Genomic DNA, 12,073 nt, shown 5'->3' with positions numbered 1-12,073 from the left:
CCAAATGGGACCAGAATCAATTAGGTTCAAATACATAGATTTCACTACAATAATTACATTCATAGTTAATTTCCAGTGAATATTATCAAACTCATCAGAGAAGTTCACACCCATCAACCTTCTGATGAGGTGTAGCTATTTTTTATTTAAAAGAAAACTTTATTCATTTGAAATAACCAGTACATCATTTGTGAGGATCATTACAATTTCATTTGGAGGTTCCTCAAACCAGTCGGAAGTCGAAGAAAATCTAGCTAATCTAGCAAGTTCATGAGCTACTTTATTTGCCACTCTATTACAATGTTCGAATCTAGTCGTGACAAAATCACAGGCATAGTGATAACAATCCTCGAAAACTGCCGCCGCCGCCCCCGCTGATTGTCCTCCTTCCTACATGGTCTCAACCACCTCCATGTTGTCTAAGTTGATGATTAGGCGGTTACACCCCTCCCTTTGCACCATTGTTAGGCCAAACTTGAGAGCTAAGCTTCAGTCATCAAAACATCCGCACAATAGTCAATCTTTCCATTTCCTCCTGCAATGAACCTACCTTTGTGGTCTCTTAAAACTGCCCCCATCGTACCCTTCAACATATCATGATCAACAGAGGCGTCAACATTAAGTTTCACAAAACCCCTAGGAGGATAGTACCAACCCCTCCCCTTTTCTGATGAGGTGTAGCTATGCTTCCACTAGTGTAGAACCGGGCAATAGCACCGGTTTGTAAGGCCCTTTAGTGTCGGTTCGATAATTGGCACTAAAGTGTGGGCACTAAAGGCCCCCCTTTAGTACCGGTTCAGCATGAACCGGTGCTAAAGGGCAACCACGTGGCACGAGCCAGCTCCGGGGGCAGGGAGCCCTTTAGTACCGGTTGGTGACACCAACTGGTGTTAAAAGGCTGGGGGGTTTTGGGTTTATGATTTCTTTTTCATTTAATTTTGTGTTTTCCATTTAATTCTTTTTCGTTTGCTAGTATTTTACGATACTACATATTGTACACGTTATGCATATATATAAATAGAATTTCTAGTAGAACCGATCATATATATATACATATATATATATAGCATCGAATGTCTCACAACCACCATTAATTCACACATATATACACACATGTATATATATATATATATATATATATATATATATATATATATATATATATATAATTAGCTAGCTATATACAATTTCTCCTAATTGGTGCCTTCAGAGCCAGTGGCGTTAGCCTAATTGGTGCCTTCAGAGCACGATGACAATTGGAAGTGGTTCATGGGGGCGGTAGCGGGTAATAGTATTCTCCTTTGGGATCTATGACCTGGTCGAGCAAAGATCTCGCTATTTCCTCTTGAATTGCTTCTATGCGCTCCTTTGCTAGGAGCTGCTCCCGCACCTCTCTGAACTGTTAAGAAGGAGATCAATATGCATGTGTATTAGTTGTGTGACTAGATATCGATAATGGTGTAAAAATTGTGAATAGTGTTCTGACAAATGTACCCAGTCCTGTCTTTGAGATCTGCTCTTTTCGGACGCCATCATGCGAATGTTCTTGCAAATGTAGTATGCACACAGATTATTCCCCGGCGCCTGCTTCAGGGCCTTTACGAGAATGGAATTTGATCAGATAATAATTAATCAAGCATGATAATTAAAGAGATGGCGGCTAGCTAGCTAGTACTACTTAATTACTTACCTTGGGTCGATACCATTTCAGCTTTCGTTTCCGTTGACCTGGAGTGACGCTAATGAACTTTGCCCAAGCCCTGTCCGCCGACAAAGAAAATGAATAAAGGAGTTATTAAATAGTTCATATCAAGAAATGACGAACTAAATAGGCCGAAATATAGTTAATAATGATTGAAATTACTTGTTGACTATCCCAAACAAGATGGTGTAGTCACTTTCTTTTTTAAGTAGTGAGTCCAGTATTTCAACTGTTCCTTCATTAACTTTAATGATTAACAAGATCCAGTGAAATCTGCATGCACACACGTTTGCATGTCTTAATTAAGCGGGCATATGTAAGCAAAAACATGTAGCTAGCTAGTAGGCAAAAACAGAATCGTAAAATACCTTCTGAGAGATTGCATTGAGGAATGCACATAGCTTCACAATGGCTAATCGAACGTTTTCCGGTAGAAGCCCCCTCAATGCAACCGGAAGCAGTTGCGTCATAATCACGTGGCAGTCATGAGACTTTAGGTTCTGGAACTTTTTCTCTGCCATGTTTATTATTCCCTTTATATTCGACGAGAAGCCAGACGGTACCTTAATACTGAGCAGGCATTCAAAGAAGATTTCCTTCTCTTCTTTGGTAAGAGCGTAGCTTGCATGACCCTGATGTATGCCATCTTTTCCGTGCATATGTTGCTGGTCCTCCCGTGCCTCAGGTGTATCTTTTGTCTTCCCATACACGCCCAAGAAGCCAACCAGGGTCACACAAAGATTCTTTGTCACGTGCTTCACGTCGATTGCGGAGCGGACCTCTAGGTCTTTCCAATAGGGCAGGTCCCAAAATATAGATTTCTTCTTCCACATGGGTGCGCGTCCGTCAGCGTCATTCAGAACAGGTTGTCCACCAGGACCCTTTCCAAAGACCACCTTCAAATCCTTGACCATATCATGTACATCAGCACCAGTACGGTGGCGAGGCTTCGTCCAGTGATCCGCCTCACCTTTGAAATGCTTGCCTTTCTTTCTTACGAGATGCCTGCTCGAAAGAAATTGACGATGTCCCAGGTACACATTCTTCTTACAATTAGCCAAATATATACTGTCGGTATCGTCCAAACAGTGCGTGCATGCGCGGTATCCCTTGTTTGTCTGTCCTGAAAGGTTACTGAGAGCAGGCCAATCATTGATGGTCATGAACAACAACGCCTTTAGATCAAATTCTTCCCCCATGTGTGAAGGAAATATGCCCTAGAGGCAATAATAAAGTTATTATTTATTTCCTTATAATCATGATAAATGTTTATTATTCATGCTAGAATTGTATTAACTGGAAACATAATACATGTGTGAATACATAGACAAACAAAGTGTCACTAGTATGCCTCTACTTGACTAGCTCGTTAATCAAAGATGGTTATGTTTCCTAACCATGAACAATGAGTTGTTATTTGATTAACGGGATCACATCATTAAGAGAATGATCTGATTGACATGACCCATTCCATTAGCTTAGCACCCGATCGTTTAGTATGTTGCTATTGCTTTCTTCATGACTTATACATGTTCCTATAACTATGAGATTATGCAACTCCCGTTTACCGGAGGAACACTTTGGGTACTACCAAACGTCACAACGTAACTGGGTGATTATAAAGGAGTACTACAGGTGTCTCCAAAGGTACATGTTGGGTTGGCGTATTTCGAGATTAGGTTTTGTCACTCCGATTGTCGGAGAGGTATCTCTGGGCCCTCTCGATAATGCACATCACTTAAGCCTTGCAAGCATTGCAACTAAATGAGTTAGTTGCGGGATGATGTATTACAGAACGACTAAAGAGACTTGCCGGTAACGAGATTGAACTAGGTATTGGAATACCGACGATCGAATCTCGGGCAAGTAACATACCGATGACAAAGGGAACAACGTCTGTTGTTATGCGGTCTGACCGATAAAGATCTTCGTAGAATATGTAGGAGCCAATATGGGCATCCAGGTCCCACTATTGGTTATTGACTGGAGACGTGTCTCGGTCATGTCTACATTGTTCTCGAACCCATAGGGTCCGCACGCTTAACGTTACGATGACAGTTATTATGAGTTTATGCATTTTGATGTACCGAAGTTAGTTCAGAGTCCCGGATGTGATCATGGACATGACGAGGAGTCTCGAAATGGTCAAGACATAAAGATTGATATATTGGAAGCCTATATTTGGACATCGGAAGTGTTCCGGGTGAAATCGGGATTTTACCGGAGTACCGGGAGGTTACCGGAACCCCCCGGGAGCCATATGGGCCTTGATGGGCTTTAGTGGAAAGGAGAAAGGGGCAGCCCAAGGTGGCCGCGCACCTCCCCCCTCCCCTAGTCCTATTAGGACTAGGAGAAGTGGCCGGCCCCCCTCTCTGTTTCCCCCTCGGGGAATCCTAGTCCAACTAGGATTGGGGGGGGGGGTCCTACTCCCGGAAGGAGTAGGACTCCTCCTGCGCCCTCCTCTTGGCCGGCGGCCCCCTCCCCCTTGGCTCCTTTATATACTGAGGCAGAGGCACCCCAGAAACACACAAGTTGATCCACGTGATCTATTCCTTAGCCGTGTGCGGTGCCCCCAGCCACCATAGTCCTCGATAACACTGTAGCAGAGTTTAGGCGAAGCCTTGCTGCTGTAGTACATCAAGATCGTCACCACGCCGTCGTGCTGACGGAACTCTTCCCCGACACTTTGCTGGATCGGAGTCCGGGGATCGTCATCGAGCTGAACGTGTGCTCGAACTCGGAGGTGCCGTAGTTTCGGTGCTTGATCGGTTGGATCGTGAAGACGTACGACTACTTCCTCTACGTTGTGTCAATGCTTCCGCAGTCGGTCTGCGTGGGTACGTAGACAACACTCTCCCCTCTCGTTGCTATGCATCACATGATCTTGCGTGTGCGTAGGAAATTTTTTGAAATTACTACGAAACCCAACAGTGGCATCCGAGCCTAGGTTATTTATGTTGATGTTATATGCACGAGTAGAACACAAGTGAGCTGTGGGCGATATAAGTCATACTGCCTACCAGCATGTCATACTTTGGTTCGGCGGCATTGTTGGACGAGACGACCCGGACCAACATTACGCGTACGCTTACGCGAGACCGGTTCCCCCGACGTGCTTTGCACATAGGTGGCTTGCGGGCGACTGTCTCTCCAACTTTAGTTGAACCGAGTATGGCTACGCCCGGTCCTTGCGAAGGTTAAAACGGAGTCAATTGACAAACTATCGTTGTGGTTTTGATGCGTAGGTGAGATTGGTTCTTGCTTAAGCCCGTAGCAGCCACGTAAAACTTGCAACAACAAAGTAGAGGACGTCTAACTTGTTTTTGCAGGGCATGTTGTGATGTGATATGGTCAAGACATGATGCTGAATTTTATTGTATGAGATGATCATGTTTTGTAACCGAGTTATCGGCAACTGGCAGGAGCCTTATGGTTGTCGTTTTATTGTATGCAATGCAATCGCGATGTAATGCTTTACTTTTATCACTAAGCGGTAGCGATAGTCGTAGAAGCACAAGCTTGGCGAGACGACAACGATGCTACGATGGAGATCAAGGTGTCACGCCGGTGACGATGGTGATCACGACGGTGCTTCGGAGATGGAGATCACAAGCACAAGATGATGATGGCCATATCATATCACTTATATTGATTGCATGTGATGTTTATCCTTTTATGCATCTTATCTTGCTTTGATTGACGGTAGCATTATAAGATGATCTCTCACTAAATTATCAAGAAGTGTTCTCCCTGAGTATGCACCGTTGCGAAAGTTCTTCGTGCTGAGACACCACGTGATGATCGGGTGTGATAGGTTCTACGTTCAAATACAACGGGTGCAAAACAGTTGCACACGCGGAATACTCAGGTTATACTTGACGAGCCAAGCATATACAGATATGGCCTCGGAACACGGAGACCGAAAGGTCGAGCGTGAATCATATAGTAGATATGATCAACATAACGATGTTCACCATTGAAAACTACTCCATCTCACGTGATGATCGGTTATGGTTTAGTTGATTTGGATCACGTAATCACTTAGAGGATTAGAGGGATGTCTATCTAAGTGGGAGTTCTTTAATTAATTTGATTAACTGAACTTAAATTTATCATGAAACTTAGTACCTGATTAGTATCTTGCTTGTTTATGTTTGATTGTAGATAGATGGCTCGTGCTGTTGTTCCGTTGAATTTTAATGCGTTCCTTGAGAAAGCAAAGTTGAAAGATGATGGTAGCAATTACACGGACTGGGTCCGTAACTTGAGGATTATCCTCATTGCTGCACAGAAGAATTACGTCCTGGAAGCACCGCTGGGTGCCAGGCCTGCTGCAGGAGCAACGCCGGATGTTATGAACGTCTGGCAGAGCAAAGCTGATGACTACTCGATAGTTCAGTGTGCCATGCTTTACGGCTTAGAATCGGGACTTCAACGACGTTTTGAACGTCATGGAGCATATGAGATGTTCCAGGAGTTGAAGTTAATATTTCAAGCAAATGCCCGGATTGAGAGATATGAAGTCTCCAATAAGTTCTATAGCTGCAAGATGGAGGAGAACAGTTCTGTCAGTGAGCATATACTCAAAATGTCTGGGTATAATAATCACTTGATTCAATTGGGAGTTAATCTTCCAGATGATTGCGTCATTGACAGAATTCTTCAATCACTGCCACCAAGCTACAAGAGCTTCGTGATGAACTATAATATGCAAGGGATGAACAAGACTATTCCCGAGCTCTTCGCGATGCTGAAAGCTGCGGAGGTAGAAATCAAGAAGGAGCATCAAGTGTTGATGGTCAACAAGACCACTAGTTTCAAGAAAAAGGGCAAAGGGAAGAAGAAGGGGAACTTCAAAAAGAACGGCAAGCAAGTTGCTACTCAAGAGAAGAAACCCAAACCTGGACCTAAGCCTGAAACTGAGTGCTTCTATTGCAAGCAGACTGGTCACTGGAAGCGGAACTGCCCCAAGTATTTGGCGGATAAGAAGGATGGCAAGGTGAACAAAGGTATATGTGATATACATGTTATTGATGTGTACCTTACTAATGCTCGCAGTAGCACCTGGGTATTTGATACTGGTTCTGTTGCTAATATTTGCAACTCGAAACAGGGACTACGGATCAAGCGAAGATTGGTTAAGGACGAGGTGACGATGCGCGTGGGAAACGGTTCCAAAGTCGATGTGATCGCAGTCGGCACGCTACCTCTACATCTACCTTCGGGATTAGTATTAGACCTAAATAATTGTTATTTGGTGCCAGCGTTAAGCATGAACATTATATCTGGATCTTGTTTGATGCGAGACGGTTATTCATTTAAATCAGAGAATAATGGTTGTTCTATTTATATGAGTAATATCTTTTATGGTCATGCACCCTTGAAGAGTGGTCTATTCTTGTTGAATCTCGATAGTAGTAACACACATATTCATAATGTTGAAGCCAAAAGATGCAGAGTTGATAATGAGAGTGCAACTTATTTGTGGCACTGCCGTTTAGGTCATATCGGTGTAAAGCGCATGAAGAAACTCCATTCTGATGGACTTTTGGAACCACTTGATTATGAATCACTTGGTACTTGCGAACCGTGCCTCATGGGCAAGATGACCAAAACACCGTTCTCCGGTACTATGGAGAGAGCAACAGATTTGTTGGAAATCATACATACAGATGTATGTGGTCCGATGAATATTGAGGCTCGTGGCGGATATCGTTATTTTCTCACCTTCACAGATGATTTAAGCAGATATGGGTATATCTACTTAATGAAACATAAGTCTGAAACATTTGAAAAGTTCAAGGAATTTCAGAGTGAAGTTGAAAATCATCGTAACAAGAAAATAAAGTTTCTACGATCTGATCGTGGAGGAGAATATTTGAGTTACGAGTTTGGTGTACATTTGAAAAAGTTGTGGAATAGTTTCGCAACTCACGCCACCCGGAACACCTCAGCGTAATGGTGTGTCCGAACGTCGTAATCGTACTTTACTGGATATGGTGCGATCTATGATGTCTCTTACTGATTTACCGCTATCGTTTTGGGGATACGCTCTAGAGACGGCCGCATTCACGTTAAATAGGGCACCATCAAAATCCGTTGAGACGACGCCTTATGAACTATGGTTTGGCAAGAAACCAAAGTTGTCGTTTCTGAAAGTTTGGGGCTGCGATGCTTATGTGAAAAAGCTTCAACCTGATAAGCTCGAACCCAAATCGGAGAAATGTGTCTTCATAGGATATCCAAAGGAAACTATTGGATACACCTTCTATCACAGATCCGAAGGCAAGACTTTTGTTGCTAAATTCGGAAACTTTCTGGAGAAGGAGTTTCTCTCGAAAGAAGTGAGTGGGAGGAAAGTAGAACTTGACGAGGTAACTGTACCTGCTCCCTTATTGGAAAGTAGTACATCACAGAAAACTGTTTCTGTGACACCTACACCAGTTAGTGAGGAAGCTAATGATGATGATCATGAAACTTCAGAACAAGATACTACTGAACCTCGTAGATCAACCAGAGTAAGATCCGCACCAGAGTGGTACGGTAATCCCGTTCTGGAAGTCATGCTACTAGATCATGATGAACCTACGAACTATGAAGAAGCGATGGTGAGCCCAGATTCCGCAAAGTGGCTTGAAGCCATGAAATCTGAGATGGGATCCATGTATGAGAACAAAGTATGGACTTTGGTTGACTTGCCCGATGATCGGCAAGCAATTGAGAATAAATGGATCTTCAAGAAGAAGACTGACGCTGACGGTAATATTACTGTCTACAAAGCTCGACTTGTCGCAAAAGGTTTTCGGCAAGTTCAAGGGATTGACTACGATGAGACCTTCTCACCCGTAGCGATGCTTAAGTCTGTCCGAATCATGTTAGCAATTGCCGCATTTTATGATTATGAAATTTGGCAGATGGATGTCAAAACTGCATTCCTGAATGGATTTCTGGAAGAAGAGTTGTATATGATGCAACCAGAAGGTTTTGTCGATCCAAAGGGAGCTAACAAAGTGTGCAAGCTCCAGCGATCCATTTATGGACTGGTGCAAGCCTCTCGGAGTTGGAATAAACGTTTTGATAGTGTGATCAAAGCATTTGGTTTTATACAGACTTTTGGAGAAGCCTGTATTTACAAGAAAGTGAGTGGGAGCTCTGTAGCATTTCTGATATTATATGTGGATGACATATTATTAATTGGAAATGATATAGAATTTCTGGATAGCATAAAGGGATACTTGAATAAGAGTTTTTCAATGAAAGACCTCGGTGAAGCTGCTTACATATTAGGCATTAAGATCTATAGAGATAGATCAAGACGCTTAATTGGACTTTCACAAACAACATACCTTGACAAAATTTTGAAGAAGTTCAAAATGGATCAAGCAAAGAAAGGATTCTTGCCTGTGTTACAAGGTGTGAAATTGAGTAAGACTCAATGCCCGACCACTGCAGAAGATAGAGAGAATATGAAAGATGTTCCCTATGCATCAGCGATAGGATCTATCATGTATGCAATGCTGTGTACCAGACCTGATGTGTGCCTTGCTATAAGTCTAGCAGGGAGGTACCAAAGTAATCCAGGAGTGGATCACTGGACAGCGGTCAAGAACATCCTGAAATACCTGAAAAGGACTAAGGATATGCTTCTCGTATATGGAGGTGACAAAGAGCTCATCGTAAAAGGTTACGTTGATGCAAGCTTTGACACTGATCCGGACGATTCTAAATCGCAAACCGGATACGTGTTTACATTAAACGGTGGAGCTGTCAGTTGGTGCAGTTCTAAACAAAGCGTCGTAGCGGGATCTACATGTGAAGCGGAGTACATAGCTGCTTCGGAAGCAGCGAACGAAGGAGTCTGGATGAAGGAGTTCATATCCGATCTAGGTGTCATACCTAGTGCATCGGGTCCAATGAAAATCTTTTGTGACAATACTGGTGCAATTGCCTTGGCAAAGGAATCCAGATTTCACAAGAGAACCAAGCACATCAAGAGACGCTTCAATTCCATCCGGGATCTAGTCCAGGTGGGAGACATAGAGATTTGCAAGATACATACGGATCTGAATGTTGCAGACCCATTGACTAAGCCTCTTCCACGAGCAAAACATGATCAGCACCAAGGCTCCATGGGTGTTAGAATCATTACGGTGTAATCTAGATTATTGACTCTAGTGCAAGTGGGAGACTGAAGGAAATATGCCCTAGAGGCAATAATAAAGTTATTATTTATTTCCTTATAATCATGATAAATGTTTATTATTCATGCTAGAATTGTATTAACCGGAAACATAATACATGTGTGAATACATAGACAAACAAAGTGTCACTAGTATGCCTCTACTTGACTAGCTCGTTAATCAAAGATGGTTATGTTTCCTAACCATGAACAATGAGTTGTTATTTGATTAACGGGATCACATCATTAAGAGAATGATCTGATTGACATGACCCATTCCATTAGCTTAGCACCCGATCGTTTAGTATGTTGCTATTGCTTTCTTCATGACTTATACATGTTCCTATAACTATGAGATTATGCAACTCCCGTTTACCGGAGGAACACTTTGGGTACTACCAAACGTCACAACGTAACTGGGTGATTATAAAGGAGTACTACAGGTGTCTCCAAAGGTACATGTTGGGTTGGCGTATTTCGAGATTAGGTTTTGTCACTCCGATTGTCGGAGAGGTATCTCTGGCCCCTCTCGGTAATGCACATCACTTAAGCCTTGCAAGCATTGCAACTAAATGAGTTAGTTGCGGGATGATGTATTACAGAACGAGTAAAGAGACTTGCCGGTAACGAGATTGAACTAGGTATTGGAATACCGACGATCGAATCTCGGGCAAGTAACATACCGATGACAAAGGGAACAACGTATATTGTTATGCGGTCTGACCGATAAAGATCTTCGTAGAATATGTAGGAGCCAATATGGGCATCCAGGTCCCGCTATTGGTTATTGACCGGAGACGTGTCTCAGTCATGTCTACATTGTTCTCGAACCCGTAGGGTCCGCACGCTTAACGTTACGATGACAGTTATTATGAGTTTATGCATTTTGATGTACCGAAGTTAGTTTGGAGTTCCGGATGTGATCACGGACATGACGAGGAGTCTCGAAATGGTCGAGACATAAAGATTGATATATTGGAAGCCTATATTTGAACATCGGAAGTGTTCCGGGTGAAATCGGGATTTTACCGGAGTACCGGGAGGTTACCGAAACCCCCCGGGAGCCATATGGGCCTTGATGGGCTTTAGTGGAAAGGAGAAAGGGGCAGCCCAAGGTGGCCGCGTGCCTCCCCCCTCCCCTAGTCCTATTAGGACTAGGAGAAGTGGCCGGCCCCCCTCTCTCTTTCCCCCTCGGGGAATCCTAGTCCAACTAGGATTGGGGGGGAGTCCTACTCCCGGAAGGAGTAGGACTCCTCCTGCGCCCTCCTCCTGGCCGGCGGCCCCCTTCCCCTTGGCTCCTTTATATACTGAGGCAGAGGCACCCCAGAAACACACAAGTTGATCCACGTGATCTATTCCTTAGCCGTGTGCGGTGCCCCCAGCCACCATAGTCCTCGATAACACTGTAGCGGAGTTTAGGCGAAGCCCTGCTGCTGTAGTACATCAAGATCGTCACCACGCCGTCGTGCTGATGGAACTCTTCCCCGACACTTTGCTGGATCAGAGTCCGGGGATCGTCATCGAGCTGAACGTGTGCTCGAACTCGGAGGTGTCATAGTTTCGGTGCTTGATCGGTTGGATCGTGAAGACGTACGACTACTTCCTCTACGTTGTGTCAACGCTTCCGCAGTCGGTCTGCGTGGGTACGTAGACAACACTCTCCCCTCTCGTTGCTATGCATCACATGATCTTGCGTGTGCGTAGGAAATTTTTTGAAATTACTACGAAACCCAACAATGTGCTCATCCCACGCACGTACACCCGTTCCATTCCACAGTTATAAGAGTTCTTCAACTAATGGCCTTAGGTACACATCAATGTCGTTGCCGGGTTGCTTAGGGCCTTGGATGAGCACTGGCATCATAATGAACTTCCGCTTCATGCACAACCAAGGAGGAAGGTTATACAAACATAGAGTCACAGGCCAGGTGCTATGGTTGCTGCTCTGCTCCCTAAAAGGATTAATGCCATCTGCACTTAGACCAAATCATAAGTTCCTTGCGTCATCTGCAAACTCCTTCCCGTACTTTCTTTCGATTTTTCTCCACTGCGACCCATCAGCGGGTACTCTCAAGTTTCCTTCTTTCTTACGGTCTTCTCTGTGCCATCGCATCGCCTTGGCATGCTCTTTGTTTTGGAACAAACGTTTCAACCATGGTATTATAGGAGCATACCACATCACCTTGGCAGGA

Source organism: Triticum aestivum, chromosome 2A (assembly GCF_018294505.1).
Source record: "Triticum aestivum cultivar Chinese Spring chromosome 2A, IWGSC CS RefSeq v2.1, whole genome shotgun sequence".
NCBI classification, from domain to species: domain Eukaryota; kingdom Viridiplantae; phylum Streptophyta; class Magnoliopsida; order Poales; family Poaceae; genus Triticum; species Triticum aestivum.
Note: the sequence above shows the minus strand (reverse complement) of the source record.